Raw genomic sequence first — 14791 nt, forward strand, 5'->3', positions numbered from 1 at the left:
GTTTGAAGAGAGATCAGATCAAAAAGGAAACAAAAGCTCAAGAGAGCACAGGAGAGAGGACCATCAAAGTGGGAGCCACCCCGAGAGTGCTCCACATTCAGGGACTGAGAATTCTGGGAGCCAGAAGTGGCCTTGGGTGATCACTTGAGCAGAGGCAGCTGGGTCTTTGAGTGCCACACAATAGAAATAAATGCTGAGCACATTGACTGAGCCCTTGGGAGGGTGAAGCTGAGTAGAGCTCTGCTGCCTGCAATGTCCAGGAGCAAAGGGGAGCAACTGTGTTGAAGATGAGCCACCCAAGCCCCTCACCAATCTCTGGTTTCACTAAATTGGCGTTTCCCCCAACCCAGCTGAAAAACTAGAAATGGCAGACCGTCTCATTGAATCCACCTACAAACCTGCACACAAAACCAAGAATCTCCAAGTACTAAATAGGCAACACAAGAAAAGAGAACTCTGAAGTTAACAAATCGAAGAACTGATATCAAAGGAAACAGAGATCTGGGGCAGGGGAAACGCAAAAAGATACTGCACATAAGAAGATCAAGCCGATATGATAATAAATTTTTTTTTTTGCCATTAAGTACCAAGGATCTTTATTTATTCTCAGTTCTGAAATGGAGTCCGTGACTCAGATAATATGCCACTATTTGAAAATAAAAGGTCCCACCAGCCCCAATCTTCCCAAATCTTTAGTCTCAAGATCACACTTCATTCCCCACACAAGACAATCAAGCTGAAGAATTAAGGAGGTACACTGAAGATAAAAGCAAAAATGGAATCATCTTACAAGCAGATCATCCCAGTTACTTAAAAGGTTAAGTTTCAGATTAATTTACACAATAGTGACAAAACTATTTAGTCTCAGTGAAAACAAAGACAGTCATACCATTTAGAAAAGATCAATTCAGAAATACTAATTCAGGCAAGCATGCAAAATTCAGAATATTTAAAAAAAAAAACAACGCAAGGCCTAGCTGCACAGATACTCTCAGGCGAATTGCAAACTGAAAAGGACCCTTGAGGGATCAGCAGACCAGTCTCTCCTTCTATGAATGAGGAAAGTGAGCAGACACGTACTGGCAAAGTTCATGTGGCGACACCAGATGCACACAGTTCTGACTCCTGTTGCCACCTGCAAACCCATATACTTAAAATAAGGATATAATACCCGGAACACAGAAGCCCACTGATTTAAATAAAAGATTTTAGGAGGACCGATACACACAAAGGAGGTAAAGTTAACACAGCACAGTAGCACACCTCTCAAAGATTTAATGCTTCATTTTCACAAACAATAAAGTTTCTACCCAATTTTCTGATTTACAGTAAAATGTACTAGCTTAAAAAATGTGCACTCTTCACACTTTTTTGCCTAACTTTTACAAATGAGAACTGGCTGTTTTTTAGCCCAAGAAACCTAGGCCATGCATACACTTTAACTGCATGTCTTAGGAATACATAAAATCTGTGATATTTTGGTAATTTATAGTGTATTTATAAAATGAAAAGCTCTATCAAAATACACGTTTCACTGGGAAAAATAAATAAAACAAACGGATGGATCTACACAAAGCAAACAATAACTTGGGTAGACTTCAATGTAGGACAGTCTATAACAAACACATTTGCCCTTATTCCCCCAGAGCTGCTCATCTTCCCAGTTAACAATTTTTAACATTTTTTATCTGAGATTTTATTATGTTGACGTTTGTGTCTCATTTCACATCATCTTCAGCCAAGCTCTGAGCACTCACAGTTTTCTAATTGTTGGGAGCTTAGTCAGAAGCATCTGGAACACTGGTGGTGGAAAAGTTTGCTCTAACACTTGCAGCAACTGCTGTGGCTGTCCACAAACAGCAACTGCATTTGTCAGATGGTCCACACCTTTCTCATATCACCTTCAGCTAGCAGCTCTTCACCAAGTTGTATTTCTTCAAGGAAGAACTTCTGAACAGCTTCAGCATCTTTATGGTCCGGTAACTTGGAAAGCCCAGCTCTCTCCTTGGCAAGCTTCTGTTTATTTCTTCGTTCCCGAAGCCTCTTCTTGAAGGTGGGGTCACTCCACCTGTTGCCATCGAAGTAGATGCAGTAGCCGATGAAGAGCGCCCCACACTGGCGGCGATGGCGCTGTTCTGGGCCCACCATCTTCCCTGCCGCAAGCACTCGAAGGAGCCTCGTCGCCCGTCCAATAAAACATTTTTTATGTGGCATTTAAATGAAACAATGTGATTTAACATCTTCCACAACTGGATGATATTTTTACTAGTGCTGATTGATAGCTATAGCAGCTGCTGACGACTACTATCTATTGTTCATCTATTTTGCAATGGGGGTCTGTATTTGAACTTATCTGTTTTTCTCCCCTAAAAATATGATTAAATTTCTGTCATTGATTTGAATCTTTATGGTGTACCAGGAACTGTGCTAAACACTTGTCCTAAATGTCCTTTTAATCATTGCAATAACCCTATAACATAGAGACTTCTTATCTCCATTAACAGATGAGGAAACTGGGACTTAAAAAGGGAAGAACCTTCCATGGGAAACCACAGCAAGTCACCCATCTTGTACTGAACCCAGGTGCCTCTGGCAATAAAGAATCTGCTCTTGTCTCTCCTCGATGAAAAACAATTGTGAAAGCTCCTGCATTTTTCAAAATTAAAAAAAAAGTGCTCCTGTCTTCTATGCCTCACTTATCGTAGATCACTAAGTGTTCATGGCACTGTCTGAAAATTCTTCTATCAACTTCACAGCAAGCTAAAAAAAATGTTTCCAGCTTACAAAAATACAGTGACAAGTTTGGGGGAAAAAACAATTTTTTTTATCAGTGCCACAGCCATCCCTTCCTTTTATCATTAGGTTAACAAACACAAAGATCTGTCTACAACCTCAAAATATGAGAGTGCCTTTCTTTAAATTCATACGTCTTTGAAGATCTGAATAAAAATGTATTATAAGAGAACTCATCCTTTGTTTTAGAACAAGTGCCTGGCTTTCTTTTGCAGTGGCCTAATTTCTTTTAAATATAATATGAACATAAGCCTATTTTAACTATTAGGTACTTAGCAGGCTAAAATTCACTAGATAATAAGATGAATATTGTTACCAAACGATGAGTTATCTAAATAGATAGTAGAATGACTGAGCAAGTCTAGTTGGGGCACCAATCAGATCTGATGCATAAAACACCCCAGTGATCTTAGTTTCTCTCATCCCCTAGCCTCCCTGGCCAATTTGGGTGGGTGGGAAGGGCTATCACAAGCATGGAGACCTGCCCAAGGAAAAAGCGGGGTCTCCTTGGGCAGGGTTCTGGGCTCTGCTGTCATTATGGCTTCTATCAATATACCTGTAGCCCTTACAGTGACGTGTACTTAGTTGTTGAGATTTTTCAAAGGCTCTTTATCTTTTACTTCCATTTTTTCTTTGTCTTGAATACCACCAGTAGTGCTAAATATTTTTTTTTAATTTAATTAATAGAAATTATATGGGCCATGGGAAAAAACATTGTGCAGAAAAAAACTTTCAGGTCAACTTCAGGCAGGGAAGAAGGAGAAAAAAAGACAAGGGCTAGAGAACAGAAAGGGGAAGAGAGGAAAGACCAGGAAAGTAACAAGAGTCCTTGATTCCAGGTGTTCTGTGGCGGCATGCTGCTCTGCTCCTCCAGGCTGACAGTCAGTTGGTGTCTACAATTTAACTGCCAATTTTTCAAACGGTGGAGTGCTGCAGCCCCACAAGGGTTGCAGACATCCCTCAGGGATGCCTGGACCTCTTTATAATCCAGCAACCAAAGGGTTAATGCCCAACACCACAAAGGACCTGCAGGACACTGGTGTTCAGACAACGCAGTGGTCAGAGCTATGACACCCTAGATGTTAGATATTTGAATAGCACCTTTGCACTTTCCCTAAGCAAGCAAATGTTGAAGACCTAGCATGGGGTACTACCTGCTTGCTTAAACAGATTAGTCACTCATTTGCATGTTTTGATGTAATCCCTAACTTCTGGTGTCCTGTCTCAGTTTTATTTTGTCATTTCTTTTGTGCTGAGAAAAATACCCATAGCTTAGAAACTTTTCCTCTCCCTATCTTCTCACCTCCGTCCTCCCACTGTTGATGACACTATTTTTTAAATGTGATCCAGGAACAACTGCATTATAATCATCTGAGAAGCTTGATAACTCGTTCAATTCCTAGGTTCCAGCCCAGAAATCTCGAACTAGGAATTTTGGTAACATTCTTAATGCAACTTGAAGTTTGAAAGTCTCTGAAGGACTAAGTTTTAATTTTGAAATTTTTCTACTCCTTTAGACACACACCATTGTCAGAACCTCAATCCAATTTGGCCACCTTTCTCCTTAAAGACCCATGTAATGTTCACAATGATCAGGAATACGTGTAAGAGACATTGGTTGGCTGGGGTATTCTTGGCATATTTTAACTCAGGAAAAAACCCTCAAAATTTTCAAATCCCGGGTCTGGTAGAGGAAAGTCTTTCCAGCATTCTTATTTTTTAAAGATCTCTAGTTATTAGACTCTTGAGAATAGATAAAAAGATAAAATTACCTGAAACATTAATTTGGGATAACTCAGTTCCTGCTTTATTGGGACATATATTTGCCTCCATATGTTTGGTTCGTCTGCAGTTCATTTCTAGTAAACAGAGACTATCAATAGCAATGTAAAATAAAAATCACTTCTCTCCTGGCCATCACATCCCACCTTCTCCTTCTGAGAAGAGCTTTGGATAAGAAACTTCTGTTTATATGCAAGAAAGACAATGCAGAGTTTAAAGGTTATAGTAGAGTCAGCTGAACTATTCTGAGAAAAATGCACCAAAGAAATAAGAGAATGAGCCATAAGGGAGAGTCAGGTGACTGAACTGCAAAATAATTAGCCGCCTTTGAAGAGCAGTTGCTAGTATTCCCCTTTGAGCTTCCAGCCTCAATACAACATAAACTCCTCTGGCTTCTGAAACCTTCTTTAAATCTGTCCTGTGGACAATTGCTTTCAATAAGTGGTCTACAGTGACAAGAAAAGAAAATCGCTGAGACCATGATTGGGTAATAGTGCAAGGTAGCACAGGGGCAGGGAGACAGTCCCCAAACCCTTCCAATCTAGAAGAGGTGGGAGACGGAAGCTGGAAGTGACCTTGAGAAATAGAGACACTTGCTTGTTCATTGATCTCCGGCACACAGCATTAGTTTTTTTTTTTTTTTTATGTAAAATATGGGGTGGTCTCTAGAATTGACTTTGTACTGATTTTAAGGAGCACAATAACACAACTTTTGTATTTCATGTTTTAGCTTTTATATGTCCAAATCACACTGACACTTGCAATTCTCTGTGTTTTCTTGGTAATACAGAACTTAGTGACCTGTTTCTTTGTAGTGCAAAAATCAGTAACCAGTGGGCAGTGGGATTCACTAGCCCAAAATAAAGGAGATTTGTGATGATGGTAGAATAAATAAAAAAGATTTTTTTAAAAAGGAATTACATCTTGGAAGGAGAGAAAGAGGAAGAAAGGTAAACGGAAGAGAGAGATGTTTGTGGTGGTCTCAAGAAGTGTTATTTGCTAAGGTTAGTGGCACTGGCTGCCTCACTTGCTAACATTCTACTCCAACAGGAGGAACTTGAGAGAGTCACTTAGGGTTTATTGAGAAAGCAAGATCCCCATGGTAGTCACCTGGTGGGTTAGTTTCATGCCACTCAGCCAGAACACAATTCATTTCTCCCCATGAGGACTAAGAATTTAATGCTTCAGAGAAATCAAATAAACCCATTTCTATCAAGGGGCAAGGTTTCCTGCTTGCTAAACCTCTCACATCAGGCGGAGAAGTCTTTCTATTTATAGAAGCATGAATGATTGAAATGTATCTTGCAGACTTGCCTTCTATACAAAACTATTTTTGGAAATATGAACGAGGAGCAAAATCATGGTTGTGTTTATGTGTGTGTGTGTGTGTGTGTGTGTGTGTTGTTGTTGTTGTTGGCCTTCTAGTTCACTTGAGGTAAACCTGAAGCTGAAGTCTGGATGGCAGGGAGAAGCAGAAGACCTGGAGAAGCCACAGCCCAGATCTCAATAGCTGAGGGCACTTGGGGCATCTCAGCTTCTTCCAGGTGACAATTTTCAAGAGAACTAGGAGGTACTATATGACAGTAAAGACATCAAGGCAAACTGTTTTGGGCACTAATCCAGGTTTCTTTCCTTTCCTATTAATAGTTGAACACCTTTTATTCCAGAATAAGTTGAACAAATATTAAATTTGGTTTGGATGTCTGTGATATTTACTGACTTTGCTGTTTGCTTTTTGTTGTTGTTGTTGTTTTTGGATAGATTCCTTTTTAGTACCTGGTCATACTAGTCATATTGTCCCACAGAGTGTTTAAACCAGATGACTCTCTTATTGTTGAGAATTTGAAGAAACCAAGAACAGAGATGAGAAGGGTAGTGTGTACCTTTCCTTACCTTCACAGACCTACTTCCACCCCATAGAAAAACACATGCTCAGTTGCTAAGACCAACGCTGAAAAAGCCGTTGTGGTGTGCAGTGGCACAGCTGCGGAGATGCCAACTGTTGTCATGAATACAAACAGCTGAATCGACAATGCAGCTCCTTTCTTTGGGGAAAGAAAAACCTCATATGGTTTTTGGTTCACATTTTTTTTTTCTACAACCAGATGTCATATCTTCAGTTACTTTTTCTTGATAGTATCTATTTCTATTAGGTGATCTAGATTTTTTTAACCGTTGATATGCCAGACAGAATGAAGTATGACCTTTTTTTCTTTGTTGGCAATTAAAACAGAAGAGAAAATATTTTTTTTATCATCTATTTACTAGTGGATATTGTAGCAGTTAAACTCTCCAGTGTTTGGATCTATTTCTCTTCATTATTTATCATATGCTGAAGGAAAGAATAATTTTGTTTATAAATAGTTCCCCTGGGATTTTAGAGCTATGCCATATTATCATGATTTTGCCTTCTCTAAAAATCTAGGAAATTTCCAGGTACTTTTATTAAAACAGGTAGCTGGGTTTCTGTTCCCAAGGGATAATTTTGTTCTTCCAATAGTGGAGTTATTCTTTAGAGAAGTCAGTATCCTTTTGTTTTAAAATTTTTTTAAAAAATGCACAAAGACGGGTTTTTAGCATAGGAATTCATCACATCAGAAATAGTTTTGATCAAGGCAAAGACAAAGGAGCCTATAAAGCCACATACATATTCTAGTAATGTAATTCTTGAAAAAAGGAGTTTTGTTTGACTTGGCTTGAAAATGACTTCAGTAGATTATAAGAAGGAAGGCCTCAGCTGCCCAGTGAGTAGATGGGATCAAAATGTGGACATTTGTCCAATCTTCACAGCCAGTGTTTAAATTTGACTTGTGCAAGAGCAACTGAAGGTAAATCAGGAAGAGTTTTGTATTTTGTTATTATATTTATGTGCTTTTGTATTTGATCATTAAATTTTTGTTTCATTCTTCTTTCTTATGCAAGGTATAATTTTATTTTAATGCTTTTACTATTTTGAGAATTATACAACTTTGATCAAATATGATGTGCACTAAAAATTGTCTCATGGTACATTTCATACTTGGAAGGTAAATCAGCCATCATAAAACCATTCATTTATGTTACAAAGGGTCATATCCTTGATATTGTACAAATGCTACTAAAGTTGATATAATGCCAGCTTTTTGGGGCATTATTTCCATGAATCTTTTAAGGTGCTTAAACTTTATTAATTTTACCCTCCTGACCATGCAAACAGTTCTTAAAACAAGGAAAATTGTGGCACGTGTCCCTGAAACTGTGTTTTATAAAATTTCTGTTCTTGGAGCTGAGGAAAGTGATAGTTTCTCTTATGAACAGGATGGATCTCACTGTAAGGAAATTTTCTTTAAGTTAATTGATAAATGTGGATTTTTGATGAACTAAAATTAATATTAGGAGAATAGCTAGTGTCTGAGCAGAAATTTTGAAGGTCAAATTGAGGACCATGCAAAGAACTAAGAATTTAAATATGCCCCGGGGACTTTTGCTCCCTGCCTTTCCAGTACTGGGAATTGAACCCAGTGATGCTTTACCACGGAGCTATACCCCCAGTCCTTTTTATTTTCCATTTTGAGATAGTCTCACCAAGTTCTCCAGGGTGACCTCTGACTTGTGATTCTCCTGCCTTAGCCTCCAGGGTGGCTGGGATCACAGCAAGTGCTTCTCCACCTGGCTTCCAAGGGATAATTTAATGACAAAATGGCCAGGGCTCTAAAGAGAAGAAATTTGCTTTCCCCACAAGCCAGGTGGCCTGGTAACTCCCTTCTTTTCCTGTCTCATTTTCCTATCCAGTATTTCCTCTTATTTTCTAAGTTTTTGAGACAGTGTCTCATTAAATTATCCAGGAGGGCCTTGAATTCAAGATCTTCCTCTCTTGGCCTTCCAAGTAGCTGGGATTACAGGCATGCACCATGGGGTTCCACTCTATGCAACACTCTATTTGCATCCTACACCAAATATAAACTGGCCCATACAGGCTTGAACTAGGATTGTTCCCAGGGTCTTTGCAGGCTAGCCAAGGTCAGACCCTAATACCAGAGCCCAGCGCTCATCAGATAGCTGGATCCTGGCCCCTACTTCACCTTTGCCCATGTGCCCACAACATGCTTCAGAGTAGGAGACACAGGGAAGGGTTGAGGTAGTCATCTAAATGTCCTTGACCAGTGAGCACAGCTGGAATGAAGGAAGGCACGTGGCAGGCGCTCAGTCTGTGTTAGTTTCCTTTTTGCCCTCTGGCTGCCTGGCTTTTGAAGGGGTGAATTTCTTTTAGGAAATGTTGCCCGATCCTTAGATTAGAATTATAAAAGTACTTAGCTGGCATTAAAAAATGAGGGAGGGGATGTGCAGGATGTCCTTCTTCAAATTCCCCAATAAAAATAGTGAAAACCAAACAAGATAAATATCCCAAAATCACTACAGAAAGAGAAAATAACCTCATGTATAAACTGGAAAAAAATATGGATAAGAAAAGAAATAGAAGATTCTAGGGCTAGAGGAGGCAAGCTAAGATCCCCACCTGCTTCCTAGGCCCAGAAGTATTACTGGGGGGAAGACAGTGATTCTAGACCAAACTGTGAATTCTCTCTATTATGCCCCAGGTTGGAGAATGGGACCTGGGGTGAGGGAGCAGCTAGGGGGAGGTTAATGGAAATCCACAAGAATAAAAGCCCTAAGTATCCCCAACAACACCACACCAGAAGCAGAAAGGAGGTCAGCTACCGAGGCTGGCCATGCCTTGGTGTGGAGCACAGAAATCCAGGTCCCCACTGACGACTTCACAGCAGACCAGCACAGCTCTCATCCACTCTACAGGATAGTGCATTCAGAGCAACACCAAGAACTCAAAGGCAGTTCTGAGGGGAAGACAAATTTATCACATTGGATTAGAGTTTGAAGAAGCGCTTGTCATCCATGTACCAGATCAAAAGAAATAGTGCGATCCTAATGCATATGGAACAGAAAATCCTGAGAGCCTGAGAACAAAGAGGAACATCATCTGTCATGACGACAGAATGATCGACACAGACATATTGTGGCTGTTTCTGAACCTTAAAGACAAACATTTCTCTGAGAATCCAGGCAGAAAAGCAAATCATTTTCAAAGGGGGAAATTGAGGTTGGCCCCACACTTCTCCACAGTTGAATTAAATGCCAGCATTTCAAAATAGAGACCATGTCGATTGCTTATCAAAATGATAAGGAAATTGCACATATAAAAATAAAAGTCCAAGAGATGTTGTTGTTGTTGTTGTTGTTGTTATTGGGATGTGAAACAACAGTGAACAGTTGGTTCAAGAGAATAGAGTTTAGACTGAGGAGTAGACTCATCTTAGAGGAGCAGAAGAGATAACTTTCGAATTTAGAGAAGACAGACATAGGGAAAGCATGTAAGATCCAACCAGTGGTTCAAGAGTAGAGTCTTTCCGAGACATTTCTCTTCTTGGATTAAACCCAGGAGAACTGCCAACTGGTTAACGATAAGTGGCTCCCAAAAGTTTCAACCTGAAATGGAAGACCTAGAGGTGTTATGGAAAAATGCTCTCCCAGGGATCAAGAAAGGCAAATGAAACAAACTGGGCTTGGGTTAGAGCTAACAGTTAAGAGTGCACACTAGCCACAATGTACATGCCAGGCCCACTGGAGAATGAGAGTCTAGAATTACACGGTGAGGGCCTTGTGGCAAGCTCCACCTGAACCACACTGCACAGTGACGTCCAATTCCAGTGTGTGCGCTGGAGGGCTCTGCCTCCAGTGTTCAGTGTCCTGAGGTGGTCTAGTCTGGGAGGCGTTAAAACAGAGTCCTGATCTCTGCTCTTCATGTCCCTGTTCTTAGATTCCAACCACACAGTGGTACATTAATTCTTGGAGAAATGAAAACCACTCATCACCAAATTTCTAAAAGGTATTTGAGCATAGAATCACTTTTTCCTATAATGGCTAGAAGCAATACTTGGAAAATACTGCCACACACTGACATTAAGGTTTTCAATATGGGCTTTGAAGATAGGCTTTCATAATCCAATAAGGTCAGGCTACATATAAAATAGCACATATAAAAGAAGAATGAAAGTACAAACAAAGGTGATAGCTTCAGGATCTGTGAAGGAAAATCTTACCCACTCCTAGAAATAGCCTAATTCCACCACCTTCTAGAAGTTTCTGCCACATGCTGGTATAATAGCCTAAGATTTTTATTTTATTTATTTCTTTTTGGGGGATTGGATTGAACCCAGGACCTTGCTGAGCTACAACCCAGGCCACCACAAGCTTATTTTGATGTCAAGTTGCTGTAGTTGGATTAGTTGAAATGACACATACACAGGTGGAGAGGGGGCATGCTATTCTTGTAGCCCCTTGTTACTGCTCTCTGGGGCCCTGGCCTTATCTCTGTATCTCTCAAGGTACTTAACAGATCATTTGTACAGTTGACATATAGAAAAACTGGTCTTGGTTTTTCTCCAGTATCAAGAACAAGACTAGAAAAAGGATTGAACCGAATATTTCCCAGGTCTTTACTAGCTCCTACATGCAAACCAACAGTCTGTCCCTGGGTTCTTACCAATTCAAACCTTGTTCGTGGGTCATCGTGTGGGTTATGGGGAAGAAGACCCTGATCCCTGGCTTGGGAACCAGACAGAGCCAAAGGAAAAGTGAGTTCAGAGAACATTTTGATATCTTGGAGGTTTTTTTTAAAGAAGTTTAGGTTTTCATAATCTTAAATGGTTCTTGGAAAAAAGTTATTAACTCCATGTTCAGGAAGCAAAGTGTTAGAGTTAAGCTTACAGTTTACAAGTGAGTGAGCTAAATGGATCTGCAAGAAAGATGCTCTGTATATCATTCATTGTGTGTCAAAGCTCCATTCAAGTGCTTGTCTCCATGGAATGCTTGTCTACTGGCAAGGGTTATTCAATTTGTTGAAGTTATTACTTTAGCATTAAAATTTTACACTGAAAACTCTGGGAGCAATTGCCTTCTGGGTAAATAGACTTTTGTAGAGGACAAACCTAAGATATTGACAAAAAATTGTATTATTTCTGTGCTCCAAATGAGAGAATGATAAGCAAATTTCTTTTCGTTTTAATGAAGTTTATTGTTAAGGTCTGTAAACAAGTCAAAATAACACCTGGTATTTTGCCAGGGGAATGTTAGAGTTTGTAAGTCTGGATGGTGCCTGGCAAAATGCCAGAGGGAGTGGTTTGTGAAGTAACAAAAGCAAGCCATTAAGTGTGGAGATTCTTATTGGTTGACTGATGTATCTAGTTTATGCTAATTAAGATAAGCTGTGCAAAATGTATAAATACCTCTGTTGTCCTACAATAAACGGCTCCTACTCCTGCTGTATCAATGTACAGAAGTTGTTCGTCACCCCCCGGTTATTTTGCTGCAGCCGGACTTCGGCAGTTTATAGTGGTATTTATAATAATAATAATAAATATTTCAGTCAGAAGTCAGAGAAAGGAAGTAGAACAAAGAGCCTTTTTATATTTATTTTTTAGTTGTAGATGGACACAATACCTTTATTTATTTATTTTTATGTGGTGCTGAGGATTGAACCCAAAGCCTCGCAGGTGCTAGCTGAGTGCTCTACCGCTGAGCCATAACCCCAGCCTGAAAACAAGGAGCCTTTATGCATAAATGTGTGTGTTTGATCATCTCCTGCTGTCCTATATTTCAGGAGAGGAATCTCAGCATGGGGTGGGGTAAGCAGTGAGGACAGAGCCCATGGAGTCGGAGGGATGTGAGGATCATCCATGGTTAGTTACACTACAACCTCTCTTGAGTTTCAGTTTCCTCACAAAATTTTATTTAATAGCTTGGGAGAAATAAAAAGGGAGGAGTGTATATCTGGTGTATGACTAGTCTTCAATAAATGATTATTATTTTAATAGCTAATATATTGGACAGATGGTGAAAGATGAAAGTACATCTGGGAAAAGGTTTAAGAAACTGGATATTAACCTGCAAAAGAAGAAATGAGGCAGAAAGATATGAAAATAAAGTTTTCAAAGCCTATATTGTATAATGATAATTAGATGAAGCTTTAGTTAATTTAAATACACTCATAATTACCTCTAAACACAACAAAAATCTTGGAGTAAATCTCTATATTTTTGCTCCAATAGGTATTTATTAAATCTTGTGGATTAAAAAAAATAGTGGACAAACATTTGGCAATAGAATCTCATTTTTTTAAATAAAGCATATCATCTCCTTTCTTTTCCATCTTTTTGTAAGCAAATGGGCAAATTTTCTAATTATACCAGGCAGAAAATAATTTATCCTGAAACTCTGTGATATGAAAATTCATGTCTAGCAAGGTGTATTTAGGGCACACATTTGTTAGAGTTGAAGTAAAAACTCCAATGTCAGAAAACTTTAGGGTCTGTGGCAGCATGCCCAGAAACATCTTCCCCAGAAGCTGCCAATTTAAGCAGCTGAGGCTGATAATGATTCACAGCAACTTGGACAAATTTCTTTTTCTTCCAAGCTGAGAGATAGGTAATGGGGAAGAAAATAGTGGTACCGATTTCAGGATAACAACTATCGGTGCTGGGTTTGCTGTTTTTCTCCCCTTCTGGCTGGAGTAGACGCCTTCCCTTGGACTCAGTTTGCAGGAGGCAGCAAATCTTGGGGTGACTGTTAACTGGAGCCATTTATCTGAATTGCATCTGTTGCTCTATACCACCTCTAGTCTGGGAAGAGGGTTTCTGAGTGAAAACATTCTAGGGAATTCTGGTGGCAAACCTTTCTTTCAGCAATGATTTCTTAATCTTCATCAACATTTTACATAAATCACTAAGAAATTTACATATCATAAACAAAAGCATATAAAATGCAGTTTATAATATCTAGAATCATCTTTATAATATAAAATTATTATGTGATAGACCTTGCAACCAAATATCAATGCAACTGAAAATAATAAAAGTATTGACAGTGCCTACTCATTTTGCTATTACCATATGCCAGATACTGTTAAGCACTTTAAACACAATCTTATTTAATATTTATTAACTCTATTATTAGTCCCCAACCTATTAATATTATTAAAAATTGATAATCCAGACACTATATCTTGGCTTAACATGAATTAAATAAAGCTGCTCTAACATCTGAGTATGTAGCTCAGTGGTTGAGCACTAGCCTAGCATAGATAAGTAGCTGGGTTCAATTCCCAGCACTGCAAAAACAAAAACAAAAAATTGCTCTATTTATTTCATGGGATATTATAAGCATTAAAACAGATAACTTTAAGAGTCCTTTGATTTAAAATTATGTATGTATTTGTAATTACATATGTAAATATTTAATATAAATAATATGCATACACACAACAATAAACATGTAGTATATGGAGTATATAGAGGCAGGAAGGTATGTGATAAAATATGAACTTGGAATCTGAGGACCTGAATTTTAATCTTGGATGTATGATTTTGGGTAAGTCACATCTGCTGTCCTCAACCCCAACTTGTGAAATGAAAGAGATACTTACACTTGTTGAACACTTAAACTATCTTCTCTACCTAAAGATTTATACATAAAATATACCACATATTTGTATACATATATACTTACTAATTTGCCACTAATGTACTCTAGGATGATAAAAATAGACTCTCAGAATTCTTTGTTTTGCTACAAAAATTTTTAATTCTTCTCCAACTGTTTATCTTGCTACCTGGATATTATATAACATGAACATGTACTATCTAATTATGGTTTATTTTATACCTTCCTAGATATAATACTAAATTAACTCAAATTTATAGTATAGTTTAGGAAAAGCAGCAGCAGCAGGATCAGGAATCCATAGACCTGATGATTAATAAATTTTCTGTGTTCATAAAATAAATGCATATTTTATTACATGTGCACCAGCTTATTTTCCTGCAGCATTGTTTTCAACAGAAAATGTACAGAAACTATGCAAATTGTTAAATCAATTAAGCCAGTCATCCATTTACTGGAATATTATGAATCTCTAAAGAGTAATTTTTTACTCCTTTTCAAGATGTGAAAAGATATAAAGAAACTTTGGGTGAACATGTACAAATGAAGAAGAGTAGTTTCTACAGGACAAGGGCTGGGAATACCCAGCAAATGGCAGACCAGGGCTCAAGGTGAATTTTCTTTTATGCGTTTTTGAGCCAGAATGTAGTTTCTGTTTCAAAAATGTAAAACGAGTTAGATACTTTAATAAAAAAATGATGTTTTAAATGCCTTAAAAGGACAT

At 38.5% G+C, this 14791-nt stretch overlaps 1 protein-coding gene and 1 pseudogene across 3 annotated transcripts in view; both read right to left on the minus strand.

Annotated features, from left to right (window-relative positions):
- Fyb1 (FYN binding protein 1) overlaps nt 1–14791 on the minus strand; it is a 167920-nt gene that overhangs the window by 95060 nt on the left and 58069 nt on the right. The gene's annotated exons all lie outside the window — the stretch shown is intronic.
- On the minus strand, nt 1344–2148 carry LOC101970825 (mitochondrial import receptor subunit TOM20 homolog pseudogene; annotated as a pseudogene).

This window comes from Ictidomys tridecemlineatus, chromosome 1 (genome assembly GCF_052094955.1).
Source record: "Ictidomys tridecemlineatus isolate mIctTri1 chromosome 1, mIctTri1.hap1, whole genome shotgun sequence".
NCBI lineage: Eukaryota > Metazoa > Chordata > Mammalia > Rodentia > Sciuridae > Ictidomys > Ictidomys tridecemlineatus.